Here is an 18,600-nt window from a genome sequence, read left to right as displayed (position 1 = left end):
CCGCGCGCGCCGCCCGCCTCTTATCACGTGGGCGTCTAGACACCCTGTCGCTTTTTTATTTTAAAAAAAAAACACAGTGATTGTATTGCGCAAAAAAGGCATCGGGTTTCTGAAAGCTATTTTTTCCCCTCTTTAATTCCTGAAGTCTGGGGAGGAGGCAGAGGGGGAGGAGGAGGAGAGAAGGGAGGAAAAGCAGGAAAGGTTTGAGGAAGTGTCAGAGGAGGAAGGAATAGAAGTTGGGTGCAGGCGTGCGCGTACGGATTCCCCTCAGACAGGGGGCAGAGAGCACCGTGCAACTACAATTCCTTGCACAATGAGCAAGATTGCTAATGGAAATTAGGGAGGGAGCCACGCTTAAAGAGACGGGAGTGCTATTATTGCTATTTTGTACTACTATTAATTTACTGTGTTTATATATATATCTGGCACCATCCATGTATATGGTACTTTTGTGGGCTGGCATAAGGAAAAGGGCAAGTCCTTTCCCCGAAAGCATTTACATTCCACGTTTGAGTCCATCCCAATCCAGTGCCAGTTACTCAGATTACTCAGAAGTAAGTTTCACTGTGTTCACCATGTACAGGCTGCCCATCTCGGCTCATCAGAGTAAATCACATCCAGAAGGAGAGTAGCATAATACCTGTATGAAGTAAATGCCGAAACAGAACCGGCAAGCTTCCGAGCTCACCAGGACGCTTCTTCAGACATGATGTTATAGTTCCAGGGGGCTTGCTTCTCCCAGCTAAGTGCGGGTATGATTGCAGCTTCCAGGAATTTACAAGTGATGCAAGGTTCTGTGCTCTTGGCCTCAACATTCCCATCTGCAATATGGGAATAAGAAAGCAAATCTATTTTAGAATAATGCATGCAAAGTGCTTCAAACTGAAGTGTGAAGTATTATTATTATTACATCTATATCTTGGGTGGGTAAACCAGGAATTTAAAAAGTGCAAATGTTTTTGGCAGGTAACTAGGGTACGTCCCAGAACCTTTTCAGTCCCTTTTTATTCACTGAGGGAATTATGGGTGTGCTCTGATTTTTCCTACCACTAAAATCAATTGGAATTAAAATTATTTTAAACTGGCTGGACGGTTTGTTGCAGGGTAATTAATCCCTGTGGTTTCCCATGTAGGCTTCACTGGGACTTGGGAAAACTCAGAATAATTAGGCTCCAGTTTCCTAGACATATCCATAAAGTCTATTGAATAAATGAGCATTTGGCACTGTGAATTCTATAGTTTAGGAACCGATTAAACAAATTCATCCGCAGTAGTCCCACTGGGGAACTTAACACCCCCACTACTGCCATTAGAGATAGGATGCTGAAGTGTCATGGAACTGCAACCCGCAGAGGTTCTTGGGTACGTTTTGCTCATATTTTCCCGAGATCTTGCAGCGGGCAGGTTTTCTCAGCTCGGACTGTCCACTGATCCTGGGGAAGAGATACCTTGAAGCATGTCTACTTCAGTTCATTTGCCCAATTCACCTCCAAATGTTTGCTCCTTGCACACCCTGTTTACAATGCACCAAGATCTTAATTTAAGTGTGACTCTCCAGGCCACAAGGGACCCAGGTGGTGCAGTGGGTTAAACCACTGAGCCTAGGGCTTGCTGATCAGAAGGTCGGTGGTTCGAATCCCTGTGACGGAGTGAGCTCCCGTTGCTTGGTCCCAGCTCCTGCCAACCTAGCAGTTCGAAAGCACGTCAAAATGCAAGTAGATAAATAGGAACCGCTACAGCGGGAAGGTAAACGGCGTTTCCATGTGTTGCTCTGGTTTGCCAGAAGCGGCTTTGTCATGCTGGCCACATGACCTGGAAGCTATACGCCGGCTCCCTCGGCCAATAATGCGAGATGAGCGCGCAACCCCAGAGTCGGTCACGACTGGACCTAATGGTCAGGGGTCCCTTTACCTTTACCTCCAGGCCACAGACCTGGAATTGGATCTTTGTGCCACAAATTATTAGCAGGATGTGTGAAGTGATAATAATTATTTTAAAAAGTTGGAGTTGTGGGCCTTTGCAAATTCTATCAGTGTGTGCCACCTGGGACTCAGCAATCTCGCTTTCCATATTGCAGCCATTTAAATCCGAGTCTCTTGGATCTCAGCCCTATGAGCTCAATCAGTTGGACAAATGAAAGTGGCCTGCCATGGGCGACGTTGTAGTGCAAATTGCTATTGCACCCATTTTATAGAGGGGACATTGAGGCATGGGAAACTCTTGATTCTCACTCGTGCTCATAAAGCCTGTTTTAGGAGAGCTCGAGAGGGCAGTCTAGACGCCCTGACTCCTAGTGCTTCATGCTATTTGCCTGGCAAATAGTTATTGAAAGTCGCATTTACGTGCATGCTGAATGGGCTTCCTAAATGTTAAGTGTGGTAATTTATGCTTTCGCGAAGCTTATGGAGCCAAGAGATCAGTTAAGTGAGTTGCTTTGGGTAATGTAGGTAGGGCAGCGCCAAAGGTGGAAATTAAAAATAAGGTGTCCTAATGTGTCATTTGGTTTCTGGGCACAACTCAAGGTTCTGTTTCTGCCACTTAAAACATAGCACCACAATCCTATTCAAAAGTAAGTCCCACTGAGTTCCATGGAGCTTATGCCCAGAAAGTCAGCTGGTATAGAATTGTGCCCTAAATCTCTTAAGTCCCACATGTCTTTGGGAAAGCCTTCTCCTGTCCGAAACTCCATGCACCTAGGGTTCCATTTGTCTCATATACCAGAAGTTAGATCGATAGTTAAATGCAGCAGGACCTTCTCTGCAGTAGCCACCTCTGGAACTCCCTGCCTAAGGAGGTTTACCAGACACAGTCTTTTTCTACCTCTTATCAACTGGTCAATATTTTTTATGTTAAATGGAAAGTCCAGTGGTAGAGTTCATGTCTTGTGTGCAGAAAATCCCAGGTTCAGTCCCAAACATCTGGGAAAGGTCCTGTCTGAATCCCTACAGAGCCGCTGCCAGTCCCTGTTCGATGGACCAGTGGTCTGAGTCAGTGTAAGGAAGTTGTCTATATACCGTCAGTCATTTTTAGCCGTTTTGTCCTTAGCAGCTATTATGGATTAAACTGTATCCAGCAGAAAGTGTGGGATACAAACTAAGCCAGCAATGAAATTGCAATGGGCTAGGCACATTGGGTCATCTGGTGCTACTTAGCAGCATCTGATGTGTAGAACCTCCATGTTCACAAGCAGCATACCTTAGAATGTCTGACATCCAGCACAAACAATGAGGAAGGGCTGTTGCCCTCATGCCCTAGAGACATATTGCGAGAAGACATTCTTGGCCACTGCGAGAAACAGGATGTTGGACTCGATGGGTCCTTGGTCTGATCCAGCAGAATTCTCCTGTAAGGTTATTTCAGAATTTCCTGGAGCATATAATGGACGCCTTTCAATTCAGAACCCCCCAGCTCCACGCTGCTGTAAAATTCCAGCTTATTTTTTTCCTGAATGCACTGACATCACAGTTCTAAGTCCAAGCCATATCCCGCAATGCAGCTCTTCCTTCTTTTTTTCATTTAGTTTTCATTTATTTATTATATTTACATTTCCTCCAAGGAACTGAAGGCGTTGTACGTGCTGCTCCTCCCATTTTACCTACATGGCCAAGTGGGAATTTGAACTTGGGTCTTCTCAGTCCAAGCCCAATGTTCTAGCCGCTTGCCTTGAATGCTTTAGTGCTATAAATAAATGCATTCATGAAATCATGCAAGGAAGTAAACAAGTCAGACACGCCCAGGCAACAGGGAGATCATGCATGTCATCATGATTGTCTAGCAATGCACAAAGAAGTTCCATTTGTAGGTCTGGAGGAATGCAAGATGTTCTCAGGGTGCCATCATTCAGTGTTGGAGGCCATCCTTTATGGGCAGAAGGTCCCACGTCCTTCTCCAGTCAAAAAGGGGTCAGGTGATGTGAAAAACCTCCACCTATGTTTGAGAGAAACTTCCAAGTAGAAGTGATACTCAACTGGCTGGATTAATAGTTTGAGCTATAGTTGGCATCACCATTTGCTCCTAGGAGTGCAGCAAAGGTGGGGAACCTACTGTTCTCCAGGTGTTGAAGGACCGCAGCTCCCACAAGTCCCACCCATCCTGGCCAATGGTCAGGGATGGCCAAAGTTGTAGTCTAGGAACATCTGCTGGGCCACAGCTTCCCTACCCCCTGGAATACAGGCTCAAATAAAGGCTGGGTCTTGCAGTCTTAGAAATGGGTCTCGCCCATCTGATGCATAATTCGAATGTAAACATGAGTAGTTCGAACTCTTTTCGGTTGATCAATGAAATGGATTGAAATGTAAGTTCGCCAATGCTTTGGTCTGGAAGGGCTTCCATTCCTTTAGCCGCCACTCGACCCATAGAAGAGTAGCTTCCACAGGAAAAATTCTAACTGCTGAATATTTCTCTGGACGATAGCTGGTAAGAGAACAGAAGCTATTTTGGCAGGTCAGCACTGGGTGTGAACTCTTCCAAAGCTCCATTCAAGGTGCTGCTTTTAACTCCCCATCTCAGAAGGCTTTGTTGAGTGTTCCTCAAGTACAGGAGGTCTGTGTGGCGAGTGTCCGAAGCACTCCTTTTTTCATTTGTGGCATGCTATAATGTGTGAAATGCTATAATGCTGCCCTTTTTCAGCCCACATTGCTGAATTTTAGGTTGCTTCTTAAGATATTAATATTTCCCAAAGACCTTTGGCAGTTTGCTTGTGGGGGGAATATAATTTTCAAACTTCTTTTTTTTGTTTGGTTTAATTTTTTAAATTTTTTTTTGATAGCTGTTTAAATTATTTTAAATACATTGTTTTACCCTAACGAGAACAAGACTTTTAAGTAGCTATCTTTATCTCATTCTGCATTTATATTGGATTTGGAATTGGTTCTATATATGGTGATGTTTCTAATCACCCTTTCATATTTTTGTTGTCAATGTGTCTTACTGTATGAACAAATAACTAACACACCATTTAAACAAATTGGTTTAAAGCAAATATTTCGACCAATTCAGGTGTTGAAAAACTGTTTAAAAGTGCAGAGCAATTTGAGAGAGAGAGAGAGAGAGAGAGAGAGATTCCAGCAGAGTTTATAAACCAGATTTAAATGATGAAAAGCCTGGGTAACATAAAGAGAATGATGTCTAACACCAACAAGACATCAGAGTAGGTGCCAAGCAGGCCTTCCTAGGGAGAGCAGCTCATAAAGAGATGCTATGGCAATCCAGAAAACCGCCTCTCTCTTATTTTATTTATTTCATTTGCAAACCAGCTTCTCCTCCAGTGAGCGCAATAGTTCTCAACAGCACATAGTTCTCTTCCTCCTCTTCAAAACAACCCTGCAAGGTAGGTTAAGCTGAGGGACAGCAACTAGTCCAAAGTCACCCAGGGAGCTCCATGGCTGAGTGAGGATTCAGACCCTGGTCTCCCAGGTCATGGTCCAACTGTCTTAACACCATATTGGCTCTCTCTTCTCCCCAACCCAGTGCTCGTCCAAAGGTAAAGCAATCTGACGGAGGGATTCAGAGGGTTTGTTTAAAATTGTATGCCCCAGCTGGCTCTATTTTAAAAAACAACTTTTAAGATAAACTTACAAAGCACGGTAAAAGAGCCCACCTGAATTACAAACTTCATCCAATAAAACCAAGAGCTTGATTTGTGAAGAAGGGGGCTGCCAGTCCCTGGGAATCACAACGCATGAACTCTTTTCCACTGAATGCTTTACAGGTGGCATCTAACGCCTGTTAAGCTAGCTAAAATGTTCAGCTCTAGAACCAACATTTGCTGGAAATGCAGGGAGGCTGAAGGTACATGGATCCACATGTGGTGGAACTGTAAGAAGATCAGACAATTTTGGGATATGATTTATAATGAGCTTAAGAAAATGTTCAAATGCTCCTTCCCTAAAAAAAACCCTGAAGCCTTCCTGCTAGGAATTATGGGAAATGAAATCCCAAAAAAGTACAGGAGAGTCTTTATGTATGTTACAGTCACTGCCAGAATTCTAAACGCAAAAGATTGGAAGGGAGAGGATATCCCATCCAAATCAGACTGACAAAATAAAATAAGAGAATAACTGGCGAGGTTATCAGCAAGGTTAACAGACACTACAGATGGGAAAATTCTCCAGAGAGTGGGCTATTTATAGAGTCTATGTAAAAGAACATTGTCAAAAGATCAGTCCCTTGGCAGGTCTTGATTGAGCTTTGGTGTGTAAATAGGACAATGGTACAAAACGAAATTTATAGTAAGTCAAAAAAATATGGAGAAAGTTAAGCTTAAGCATGTCATGTGCTTAAGGAATTTAAATCGGGAATGCAAGGGGAAGATCGGAGGTCTTGACAAATTTAATCACAAATGGATGTGCAAAGCAAGCATTAGCTAAAGGATGAATAATTGTCTATTTTTATTTCTCATTTTGCCTATGATATCTATTGTATACTTCTGTTATAAAGTTTTCAATCAATAAAGCACTCAAAATCAAAAAAAGAACAAAGAACTCTTTGCTACTGAGATGTGACCATTGCCCTTGAGCACATGCAGGCTATGTGCTCAACAGCTGAACCCGTTCAGAACTCTGGCAGGATTAGTGCCTTGGACTTGTCGAAATGTTCACCGTACGGTGCTTCCTTAGTGGAAAAGCGGCACACAGACCTGAAGACTAACTTTGAATCAATCAATTACAAATTTGAGCCTGAGACTTTAGCAGAAAGTAAGCCAGGCCTTGAGGGTGAGAGAAGATCTCCTTTTTCGAGATGTGCTTGTGTCTGGGATCTAGCCCCTTGGAAATATATTTGGGGGGGGGGTGCATGCATCTTCCCCAAGGTGACCATAATCTTTCCGACCTACTTCCTTATTACTGCATCAGAATATATTGAACAGTTGCAACTCACTCTTTTTCATCAGGATGATGGCTCAATGACCTAGATAAGAGAACAGAGTTACTTTCGCCTCTCTTTATCTGATATAGACATCCGGCTTAGTTCAGACACACCTGTTTCCATGTGCATTACATTTTTTATATATTTTTTAATGCTGAAAGCTTTCCAAAGTATTAACAGATTAAAACATTTTCAGCACAGGCATTCTCGGTTTTTTAAAAAACAGAAACAGTTTGTACAGCACTTTCTTCTGTATCAGCATTTGTATATAGTATTCAACTGGAAAATGGTGGTGGTTAATATGGAGCCAGACAATCTTTTGTCCCTGATCTGCTGTCCACAGAAGAAATAATAATAATAATAATAATAATAATAATAATAATAATAATAATAATAACCAAGGCTTCTGGTTCAAGCAAATCCGTATTTCCAGACTGCACTTCCCAAGGGGGTTGCTGGAAATCTTGTTCCACAACTGCCTTTGAAGAGTTAATGGCAAGTGATAAACTCAGGTTAATTTGCAATGCAATTCAACATTTGGCAGACAGTTGGAGACAGGGAACTGTTAAACTAATTGTCTTACTAACGGCACCAGGGTGTGACAGAGCAAAGGCATACAAACACACACATGCCAAAGATATAATCCCAAACTCTTTTCAGTCCTGACATCATTAAGCTGCAGTAAGATTATTCTGCTTTCCTCTGCTTGCGCTGTTAAACCTGCAGGCCTCTGCACATTTACTTGGGAGTAAACCCCAATACAGTACCTCCCTTCCCCTCTACACAGGAGCTCTTATCTTATCTAGCTGATCATGCAAGTGTGATCTGCAACAAAATGTTGCAGTGTGATGATCTCCAGCTCAGTGTTCCAGCTACTCTGTTCCATTTCTTCTCCTCTCCTAGTTTTCCAATTCTCTTCTGCCCCCCCCCCCCCTGTCTATCAGCATTCCTGGCCACTGTGCATGCTCAGTTTTCATTGGAGTCTTTCAGATTTGTTTGTTTGTTTGTTTGTTTGTTTGTTTGTTTGCATTCCTACCAAACTTGGGAATCCACCAAACCCGCTGATACGTCTTTCTTGTGCATAGTTGATACCTTTTGGTTCCATAAGGAACAACTAAATCATTAGTATGTATGATTTGCATCCTTCTTTTTTAAGGAAATTGTGGCAGGATAATGGAGACGTGATTTTGTTTAGCTGCATTTATTTCATTGAGGAAGTTAATCTCGTGTTTGACCCTCCTCCAGCAATAGTCAGTGGGTCAAGAAAAAGGAGAGAGATTTCTCTGTTGCTTATGTGTGAATCAGGCCTTTTTATTTTTAAAGACTTACTAAGCTTCCTCCAAGGGACTCGGGTGGCACTGTGGTATAAACCACAGAGTCTAGGGCTTGCCGATCAGAAGGTCGGTGGTTCGAATCCCCGCGACGGGGTGAGCTCCTGTTGCTCTGTCCCTGCTCCTGCCAACCTAGCAGTTCGAAAGCACGTCAAAGTGCAAGTAGATAAATAGGTACCGCTCCAGCGGGAAGGTAAACGGCGTTTCCGTGCACTGCTCTAGTTCGCCAGAAGCAGCTTAGTCATTCTGGCCACATGACTCTGAAGCTGTCTGCGGACAAATGCTGGCTCCCTTGTCCTATAGAGCGAGATGAGCGCGCAACCCCAGAGTTGTCCATGACTGGACTTAATGGTCAGGGGTCCCTTTACCTTTACCTTTAAGCTTCCTCCAAAGGAACCTGGGTCTGTGTGTTTACAGCAGAATGAGAATTTAGAAGAATCTGTTGGATCAGGCCAATGGCCCATCTAGTCCAGCATCCTGTTCTCACAGTGGCCAACCAGATGCCTGTGGGATTTTTTAAAAAGGTAAACATTTTGGTCACATCTTTCTCTGAATACCCCCGCCCCCCAATACTCCAGAATTTCAGTTCCCAGGCATGCTCAAAGTCTTGTTAAGAAAGCCCTGGACAACTTGGGATCAGGTTACCTGAAAGACTGCTTGCACCTGTAGAAACCTTTAAGATCACTCAGATCACCTGGAGAAATTCTATTTGTGGCACCACACACTACAGAACATCAAGATTTCAACAACTATTAGAAATCAAATACAAGGGCAATGCCAGCAGGTGTCCTCCACGCAACTATTAAAGGTATGGGAGCTCTTTCCTCTTTTGCACCTATTTTATGGTCACTGCTGCTATTGTCAAACAATTGGAAGCCTGGAATCTTTGCTGATCTCCTGCAAATCACTCAGAGATCTACCTGAGCAGATCCCAGTCTTACTCCTGCTACCTAGTCTAGGGCACACAATTCACCAAATGTTAAGCACTTTTAAGTCCCATTGACTGTCAGGGAAGAATTCGAATGTCTCTCTTTCTACCTCCAATAGCCCCCTTCTTTCTTTCTTTCCTTCCTTCCTTCCCTGGCTATGCTCATCAATTTTCTGCAGCTCTCATTTAAATATTAAATAGCCCATTAAATTGCTAGACCTGATGGCTGCACAAATGGAGGTTCACAATGCAGCATGATGGCATAATATATACCGCCTTCCACACATCACCAAGAGGAGATGCTCTTGACAATAAGCCGAAAAGTGCTGGCGGCTGCCCTCATTTGGTATTAAATCCAAAAAGGACTTCGGATACTTTGAATGCTGATGTTGCTAACAGTGCCTGGCCTTACCTTTTAAGTGGGGATATCCTGTTTTTTCTTATTATGCAGCGTGACTGGACACCACCAAAAATGGGAAGAGGAAAAAGCCCTTTATTGCTTTAGCAATTTGGGCTCTTTCCCCCTGCAAAGCCATTTCGCTGGAGCCTCCATCCATTCCCCAGAGGACACATAATTGTCCTCCAGCAGACCAGACAGAGCCAGGAAGAAGCACAGGCTCATCAAGGGTTATTCATGGAGAAAACTTGTTTTTAGATGGAACAAAGTTGTTCTGCATACCTTTTGTTCTCTTCAGCACTTGGGGCATGCTCAATATTTGCTGGGATAATGTTTTCATTTATTGCCAAACTCCTCCAAATGGACTCAAGATGCAAAGGCTTTTATAAAATCAGAGGCCATGCTTACCTGGCAGGGACTTTTTTTTTTTTTTAATTGGCAAACCAGGACAGTTTTCTCCCTAACTCCAGATTTATGAGAGTTGGTTGTTGTGTTGGGGGCAAAGCAGTCTGTATCTGCCTAAAAGCATTTGCTTATTTATTAATCCCTGATCAGTTCCTGGGCTGAGTCATGGTAAATTCAGGGTGAGCACTGGTTCTACTTTGGAACTCCTGTTTGAAGAGCTGCCTTTTTTTGGATATATATTTTTAACTGAAGTTTTTACAGTACAATAAAAGAAACAAACTGCTCTACAGGAAAGAAAGAAAAGAAAGAAAGAACAGAAAAAGAAACTATAATATCCTTCCTCATCACTGTATCCTAACTTTTATCCCCTACAGAGGAAAGTGTGCCCTCACCAGAGCTGCCTGGTTTAAGTCTGAACTAAAGAACCCTAAGACGCGAGGGCAGCAGCATAGAATCATAGAACTGCAGAGTTGGAAGGGACCCTGAGGATCATCTAGTCCAACCCTCTGCAATGCAGGAATATGCAGCTGTTTCTTATGGGGGTTTCAAGTTGCTCACAGGACTGCCCAGGACAGGTGATAGCCCACACCCATGCCACCACGGAGAGGCATGTGCATGGGCGTACCCAGGATCAAAACTAGGGGGGGCAAGGGGAGGGGCCAAGGCACGGAAGGGGAGGGGCCACAAAGTGGGCGGGAACAGCGAACTCGCGCTCCGCTGGGCTGTGCCCCTCCCTAGAAGCAGGGCTGGTGGGCGGAGGCGGAGCCCAGCCCAGCGGAGCGCGAGTTCAGCGTTCCCGCCCGCCGCGCCGCGCTCTCTGGTTCCCCGCCGCGCTTGGCCTTGCCTGAGGGCGCGCCGGGGAGCTGGAGGGAGGGTGCGGCGCGGTGCGGCGGGAATGGCGAACTCGCGCTCCGCCGGGCTGTGCTCCGCCTCTGCCCACCAGCCCTGCTTCTAGAGTAGGGCAGCTGCCCTAACTTGCCGCATGGTGGGTACGCCCTTGGGCATGTGTTCCTTCATGTTTGCATGCTCTGGAAGTGCTACTACATCCAACATTGTCAATGGAGGGTCCCCAGTGACACACAGCACTTCCCACCCACTTCAGAGTGGTGTGGCAGCTGCAGCTTCCGGGCAGACGAAGCCTGGTTTCAGTCATCCATGCCTCGTAACCTCTAGACTGGACTGCTGCAATTCACTGTGCATGGGGCTGCCCTTGGAGACTTATCCGAAACGTATCATTTTTGTACAATGCCGCTCTTAGGTTACTAACTGGGAATGTCTGCAGCAGGGACGGGGAATCTGATGCCCTCCAGATATACATGGACTCTAGTCCCGGCACTGCTGCCTGGAACTGACCAGTGTTGGAATCCAAGTATACAGTGGTACCTTGGTTCTCAAACTTAATCCGTTCCTTAAGTCCATTCGACTCCCCAAACGATTGAAAACCAAGGCGCGGCTTCCAATTGGCTGCAGGGGCTTCCTGCACTCAAGCGGAAGTTGCGTCAGATGTTCAGCTTCCGAAGAACGTTCAAAAACTGGAACACTTACTTCTGGGTTTTCGGCGTTCGGGAGCCGATTTGTTCGTCAACTAAGCCGTTCGAGAACCAAGGTACCACTGGATGAAGATGATTGAATTCATGGAACTGGCTGAATTGACCGGAAGACTTCGTGACCAGAGAGAAGAGTCGGTGGAAGAAGACTGGAAGAAATTCAAAGTTTATTTAAGAAATAATTACAATATTGGAAAATGTTTAATATAAGATTTGGAAGTACAGGGAGGTTGTAGAGGAGGACTTGTAGAGGTATTGTGGCATATTAAGATTTAGATATAAGTGTTAAATAAGAATTGAAATGTTGTTAAGGAATTAATAAGAGGTGAAATTTGTTAGTTAAGGTAAAAATAAGTTGATTGAAGTATGATATAGAAATTACTAAGGATGATATACAATGAAACGCGGGAAGGAGGGACATGAGGAAGTCAACAATGTCAGGACACATGAATGATAAATATGGTTGTTGTTTTTTCTTTTTGTATTTTTGTGTTTTATGTGATTTTTTTGTATTGTTGTATTTTCGTGTTTTATATGTGTTTTTTCAGTTTTATAAAATCAATAAATATATTTGAAAAAGAGAGAGCGCGAGAGAACCAAGGTAGCACTGTATTTGTAGGGCCACAGATTCCCTTCCACTGGGCTCTGGATACCAAGGTATTAAACAGTTATTGTGGCTGTGTCAATAGGCCCAAATTCAGAGTGCTGGTCCTTACTGATAAACTACTAAACGGCATGGAACTTGGGTACTTGGATCCTGCCCGAATGTCAAGATCTTCATCCTGGGAGTCCCACTAGCATCTGAGCTCAGGACAGTGGTGAATGGAGTGATGTGGTGCAAGCCTTGTATTTGCACTGCCCTCCCCAAAGAAGCTTGCCCAGCCCCTGCTTTGATATCCTGTCGCACCTATTTAATTGCTTGGCTGTGGCAATTCAGCACGCCAAATAGTTATTTTAATTGCTTGCTTTGTGGTTCGGCCTGGTTTTCATTGCCAGCTGCTGGTGCCCCTGTGTTTTATGGTTTAATCTTTCTTCATTGTATAGTTGTTGTTTTTAAATTCTCTGCATTATATGCCAGCCACCCTGGGAGTTTAGACTGATGCTTATAAATTGTCTGGTCAAATAAATAAATCACATCCATCCAGTAAAAAAAACAAAAAACAGAAAACACCAGGCAGAAGGGAACAGCTGCCACCATCAACTGCAGTGGGACAATGGAAGAGGAGAATGGGGAAAAGCAAAATAAAATAGAAAAATTCTTTCCAGTGGCACCTTAGAGACCAACTAAGATGCATGTTTTTTCTTTCTTTCTGGGAAAGTGGTGGCAGGTGGAGGATTAGAAGGCGCCTTACCTTAGTTTGTCTCTAAGGTGCTACTGGAAGGAATTTTTCTATTTGATTTCTATTTTGTTTCAACGGCAGACCAACAAGGCTACCTACCTGTAACTAGAACAATGGGGGAAAGGAGAAGCCTGTCACTGTTTTCTCACACTTTTATCACCTACCCAGCATTTTGCAAGGAGGCCAAAAACAAAACAAAACAAAGAACCAGGAAGTTGCCAGTGGTGCAAGGAGAGACAGAGAGAGAGAGAGAGGGAGAGAAAAGCAGCAAAAAGAGGAGGCACCTGCCCAGGCTTGGGGCAGATCCCTGGAGATTTAGCAGAGCAAAAGAGGACAATTTGGCTGTCATTGTGTAATGAACCAGGAGCCAAGGAGATTGTCTGAAGATGGAGTGATGAGATTACCTACCAACAGAAGGGCCTGCAGTGGAGACTTTGCAGGCAAGGCAGCTCTCCCAGTGGGTTTATACGGCCCACAGTTTTGAAAGCAAGAGATCCCTGGCAGAGATTTTCAGCAGGGAGTGGTGCAAATAGACCTTGGCCTCGCTGTGGGAGGCGGTGATTTGCAGGCGAAGGCAGCATAGGAGAGTAGGCTGGTCATGTTTGGAGGAGATGCAAATGAGATCACATGGAAACAAACCCCACCCCTCAATTTCATTTGAGAGAGGAATAAGAGTGCAACAGAGGAATGTTCAGGCAGAGGCAAGGAAACTTGCCAGCAGTGGCAAGATGGTGGGTGGAGGAAGATGGCAATGGAAAGGAACGTAGCTCAGGGGTAGTGTTGTTGTTGTTTAGTCCTTGGGTCGTGTCCGACTCTTTGTGACCCCATGGACCAGAGCACGCCAGGCACTCCTGTCTTCCACTGTCTCCCGCAGTTTGGTCAAACTGATGTTCATAGCTTTGAGAACACTGTCCAACCATCTCGTCCTCTGTCGTCCCCTTCTCCTTGTGCCCTCCATCTTTCCCAACATCAGGGTCTTTTCCAGGGAGTTTTCTCTTCTCATGAGGTGGCCAAAGTATTGGAGCCTCAGCTTCAGGATCTGTCCTTCCAGTGAGCACTCAGGGCTGATTTCCTTCAGAATGGATAGGTTTGATCTTCTTGCAGTCCATGGGACTCTCAAGAGTCTCCTCCAGCACCATAATTCAAAAGCATCAATTCTTCGGCGATCAGCCTTTTTTATGGTCCAGCTCTCACTTCCATACATCGCTACTGGGAAAACCATAGCTTTAACTATACGGACCTTTGTCGGCAAGGTGATGTCTCTGCTTTTTAAGATGCTGTCTAGGTTTGTCATTGCTTTTCTCCCAAGAAGCAGGCGTCTTTTAATTTCGTGACTGCTGTCACCATCTGCAGTGATCAAAGAGCCCAAGAAAGTAAAATCTCTCACTGCCTCCATTTCTTCCCCTTCTATTTGCCAGGAGGTGATGGGACCAGTGGCCATGATCTTGGTTTTTTTGATGTTGAGCTTCAGACCATATTATGCGCTCTAGTCGCTTCTATAACACGGTCCAACCATCTCGTCCTCTGTCATCCCCTTCTCCTAGTGCCCTCCATCTTTCCCAACATCAGGGTCTTTTCCAAGGATTCTTCTCTTCTCATGAGGTGGCCAAAGTATTGGAGCCTCAGCTTCACGATCTGTCCTTCCAGGGTGCACTCAGGGCTGATTTCCTTAAGAATTGATAGGTTTGATCTTCTTGCAGTCCAGGGGACTCTCAAGAGTCTCCTCCAGCACCATGGACAAAGACAACAGGGGTAGTAAAGCAACCGTTTTACATGCACAAGGTCCCAGGTTCAATCCCTGGCACCTCCAAGTAGGGCAGGCATTGTCCACTGCCTGAATCTCTGGAAAACCACTGCCAGTCAGTGCAGACAATACTGAACTGGATGGATTTCTGCACGGACTCAGCATAAGGCAGCTTCCTATGTTCCATAGTCACTGTCACAGCCAGCCCCAGGTTTGAAGATGACCTCGGTAAGGCACCTTCTAATCCTCCACCTGCCACCACTTTCCCAGAAGAAAAAAGAACAACATGAATCTCCCAGTTGTGGGAAATTTCAGTGGTGGCTCAGAAACCCGTTTGGCTGGCCCTGAGAGCCCCTGGGGGGCAGGTGTTGGCACTCTTGAGCTCTGTTGGGGCCCAAGGGAGCCTGAACATCATATAGGCATGCGGTTGCTGAATGGGCCCAGCTGCCCAGCACAGACTGGTGCATTTGCATCAGCTGCTTCTGTTCCCTCAGCTGTAGGTGCCTCCACAGCTCCAAGAGAACTGCCTCCAGTGACTTGTGGCACCCTCTAGGAAAGCCAACAGGTAATAGCGCTCAAGTGAACCACAGCACAGAATCATAGAGATGGAAGGGACTCCCAAGAGTCATCTAGCTCAACCCCTGCCATACCGGGATCACAGCCGAAGAATCCCAGACAGATGGCCATCTAACCTCTGTTTGAAAACCTCCCATGAATGAGAGTGCATCTGTTGAGGTAGTCTGTTCCACTGCCAAAACAGCTCTTACCACCAGAAAGTTCTTCCTGATGTTGAGTCAGAATCCCCTTTCTCGTAATTTGAGTCCATTGGTTCGGGTCCTGCCCTTTGGAGCAGCAGAAAACAAGTTTGTTCCATCTGCCATCCTGTGACAGCCTCTCAGATATCTGAAGGTGGCTGTCATATCATCACACCTCAGTCCTCTCTTCTCCAGGCTAAACATACGGTACCCAACTCCCTCAGTCATTCCTCATGAGGCTTGGTTCCAAACCCTCGGTTGCCATCCTATGCGCATGTTCTAGCTTGTCAAGATGCTCTCAAATTGTGGGGCCCAGAACTGGACACAGGACTCCAGGTGGGCTCTGACATGAACCACTAATTGCATTTGGCTCCGCTTCTAGATGCCTATTTGCATAAGAAGAGCCTGTTGGATCAGGCCAATGGCCCCTCTAGTCCACCATCCTGTTCTCACAGTGGCCAACCAGGTGCACGTGGGAAAGCCGCAAGCAGAATTCGAGCGCAAATGTACTCTCCTTTTCTGTGGTTTCCAAAAGCATTTCTGCCTCCAGCCGCGAAGGCAGAGCATAGCCACTGTGGTTAGCAGCTGTGGATAGCTTTGCCTTCCACGAATTTGCCTAACCCTCTTTTAAAGCCATCCAAGTTGGTGGCCATCACTGCCTCCTGCGGGAGCCGGTTCCACAGTTTAACTCTGCGTGCTGCGCGGAGGAGAGGTAATCCTATTTTCTTTGCAGATTCTTGGGCAAAGGCGCATTTATTAAATTCTGCTTAGTCGAGTTATAATTAATCCCCAAGTGTGCTTTCCCCCTTAGGTATGAACCGAAACAATTTGGGTTAGTGAATTTTATTAAGCTCGCAGCCTCATGAGAAAATATGAAGTACTGCATCTCTATTTTTTGAATCTTCTGTGGAGCTATTTAACTCAAAAAACACCTTTCATTTTGCTTGCTCCACTTGCCAAATGCTTAGTGCAGAACATTTTCTAGCTAGTCATCTAAAAACCATTGGCCCCGGCCCAGGGTGCGGGTTAGATCTGTATCTGAAAAGCCGCGGCTATTAGGTGAATCACAGGCAGGGCTCTTATTCAGATTTCTCACCGATCTTCGGAGTCTGTGCAAGAGACGAGAAAACGGGCTAAAACATTTGCCCTGCGCCCTTGTCCTGTGCATACCACACACGAGGCCCAGAGACAATCTCATCTAGCTGGTGGAGGTTCAGCTTTCCTCAGAGGGAGCCAAGCCCCAACACCTAACTCTCCCTGCCCCCCGTGGAATTACCAGCACCCAAAGCGAAAGAGGCACCAAGCTGGAACACCTACGCCCAAAGGGACGGAGGAAGGCAGGGTGGCTCTCCGTTAAACAGAGTGTGTTGTGCCTGTAATAATACTCAGCTAGTCTCAGGCTCCCCCCCGCCCTTTTTGCTGGCATGAGTCTTAGGCTTTTTGAGGGCAGGAGGTGTTTCTTAGATTTTTTTAAAGGACTGACTCCTCAACCTCGCGGCTTTCTAAAGGGTGTCCCTGCTACACTCAGGGATAGGGCTGCCAGGTTAGGAGCAGACTAGACCCTGGGATTTCGGGGCCCAAACCTGAAGTCCAGAGGTGGGCCCTGGAGACGGAGGTTAATTGGGAGAGAGGAGAAGAGAAGCACAGAACCCTCCTCACCGAATGTCTACTATCGTTTGCAGCTAGCTCCTGTTGGGCTGAAGCTCGCAGGCAAGCGTGCACAGTCTTCTTAACTATCTTTCTCTTTCTTCATTAAAGGCATTCTCACCCACCTGGAGGTTCCAGTCCTCCAGGCAAACCTGGAGACTTCAGTGTAAGACCTGGAGGTCTGGCAACCCTATCGAGGGACCACAACTGCAGGTGACCACAAATGTTGAGAAGACAGGCGCTGGGAGGACTGAGCTTGACTTGCCCAGGAGAACTGATTTTGTCAAGGCAGGATTCAGAAAAACTGGTTTTGTCTCAGCAGGATTCAGAATTGGGAGAGAGGTTATTTTCTTAATTAAAAGCAAACCTTTGGTATATTCCGAGCAGCAGAGGAACAAGGCTCTCAATGGCAACAGTGGATCTGAACACAGATCTCCCCCAACCACCTGACATCCCAACCTCTACACCACGCAGACTCACTTTCAAGGAATCTCAGGTTTCCCTAGAACAAGGGAAGTACAGAACATAGAAAAGTGGAAGAGGGCAGCGCCTTACAAAAACAGACAAATGAGGAGGAGGAGGAGGCTCAATGGTCTCCAACAGCCATTCTGAGTTTCAGCAGAAATGGGAAATGGTGAGGCAGGGAGAGAACTGGCTTGCTTGAGTATCATATGAGGTATTATGGAGGAAGTCATGGCAAGGTGGAACCCAGAACAGGAGCACCGCAGTTAGGGTGCACTGCGACATTTTGTTGCAGGTCTGATGTGCACAGTTATAACTCTCCATTCTGGTGTGGAAGAATTGTGGGTTTCAGCTCCCACCAGACCCAGCAGCGAAGGATCATGGGTGTCATCATGGCACTGTTAGGCAAGGAATGTCCAGAGCGAGGAATTAACTTAATTGTCAAAAGTACACTTACAAGTTAGGAAAAGGTATGTCCACCAGTCCTACATTCTAGGTGTGCAACCGGTGAGGCAGCTGTGGCAACAGAGAGGGCCCACTTTTAACCTCGGCTTATGTATCTCCACCATCCAGGCTGCGTGCAAGCAAGTAACCTGCATGTACTATGTCTGCATGTAACCTGCTTCTGCTCCTCCCTCTTCATTCCTCTTCTGGTCCTGGGAGACAGTGGAACAGAAGAGGTGGAGGCAGGAGGAGGAGGAGGTGTGGAAGCCCTTGACTCTACAGCCTGGCCTACTGTATCTCTCCCTCCTCCCGCACCTGTTCTTCATTCTCCAATCCTGCAGCTTCTTCTGCCTCTAACTCTTATCTCTTGGTTGTTACAGGCTCCTCCAGATCACCAATCCCTTCCTCCAAGCCAGTTTCTCCAGGTCCTCACTCATCAGCATCCAGCCACTGCTCCTTAGGGTCCAGCCAGCCTATGACAAGGGGGTCTGGATTCCAGCAACACCTAGAAGACCACAAGTTCTCCGTGAAGGATGCAATCTACCATGAAGGATGCAATCTACCAAGGACCTCACCTCTACAAGTGTACCTTTATGTTTGCACAAGAAGGGGCTTGTGCACAAGAAGGCTTTGAATGGGGCGTGCCCCAAATTTTCTTTAATTCTCAGAATTCTGGTGCCAACAACGCTTTCTGCTTGTTTTCGCCAGAACCGTTGCCAGTTCAGTCAGAAGCACT

The 18,600-nt window shown here is 45.8% G+C and overlaps 1 long non-coding RNA gene across 1 annotated transcript; it reads right to left on the bottom strand.

Moving 5' to 3' along the window:
- Positions 1-106: 106 nt before the first annotated feature.
- On the bottom strand, positions 107-13,397 carry LOC148684478 (uncharacterized). Its single transcript, XR_015946076.1, has 5 exons — positions 13,221-13,397; positions 11,471-11,621; positions 8,570-8,699; positions 6,877-6,906; positions 107-821 (listed from the first exon to the last, which is right to left on the bottom strand). It is a non-coding gene; the product is annotated as an uncharacterized LOC148684478 (long non-coding RNA).
- Positions 13,398-18,600: the final 5,203 nt, after the last annotated feature.

The sequence above is a fragment of the Zootoca vivipara genome, chromosome 10 (genome assembly GCF_965207765.1).
Source record: "Zootoca vivipara chromosome 10, rZooViv2.hap1.1, whole genome shotgun sequence".
Lineage (NCBI taxonomy): Eukaryota > Metazoa > Chordata > Lepidosauria > Squamata > Lacertidae > Zootoca > Zootoca vivipara.
This window is presented reverse-complemented; position numbering and strand designations above follow the sequence as displayed.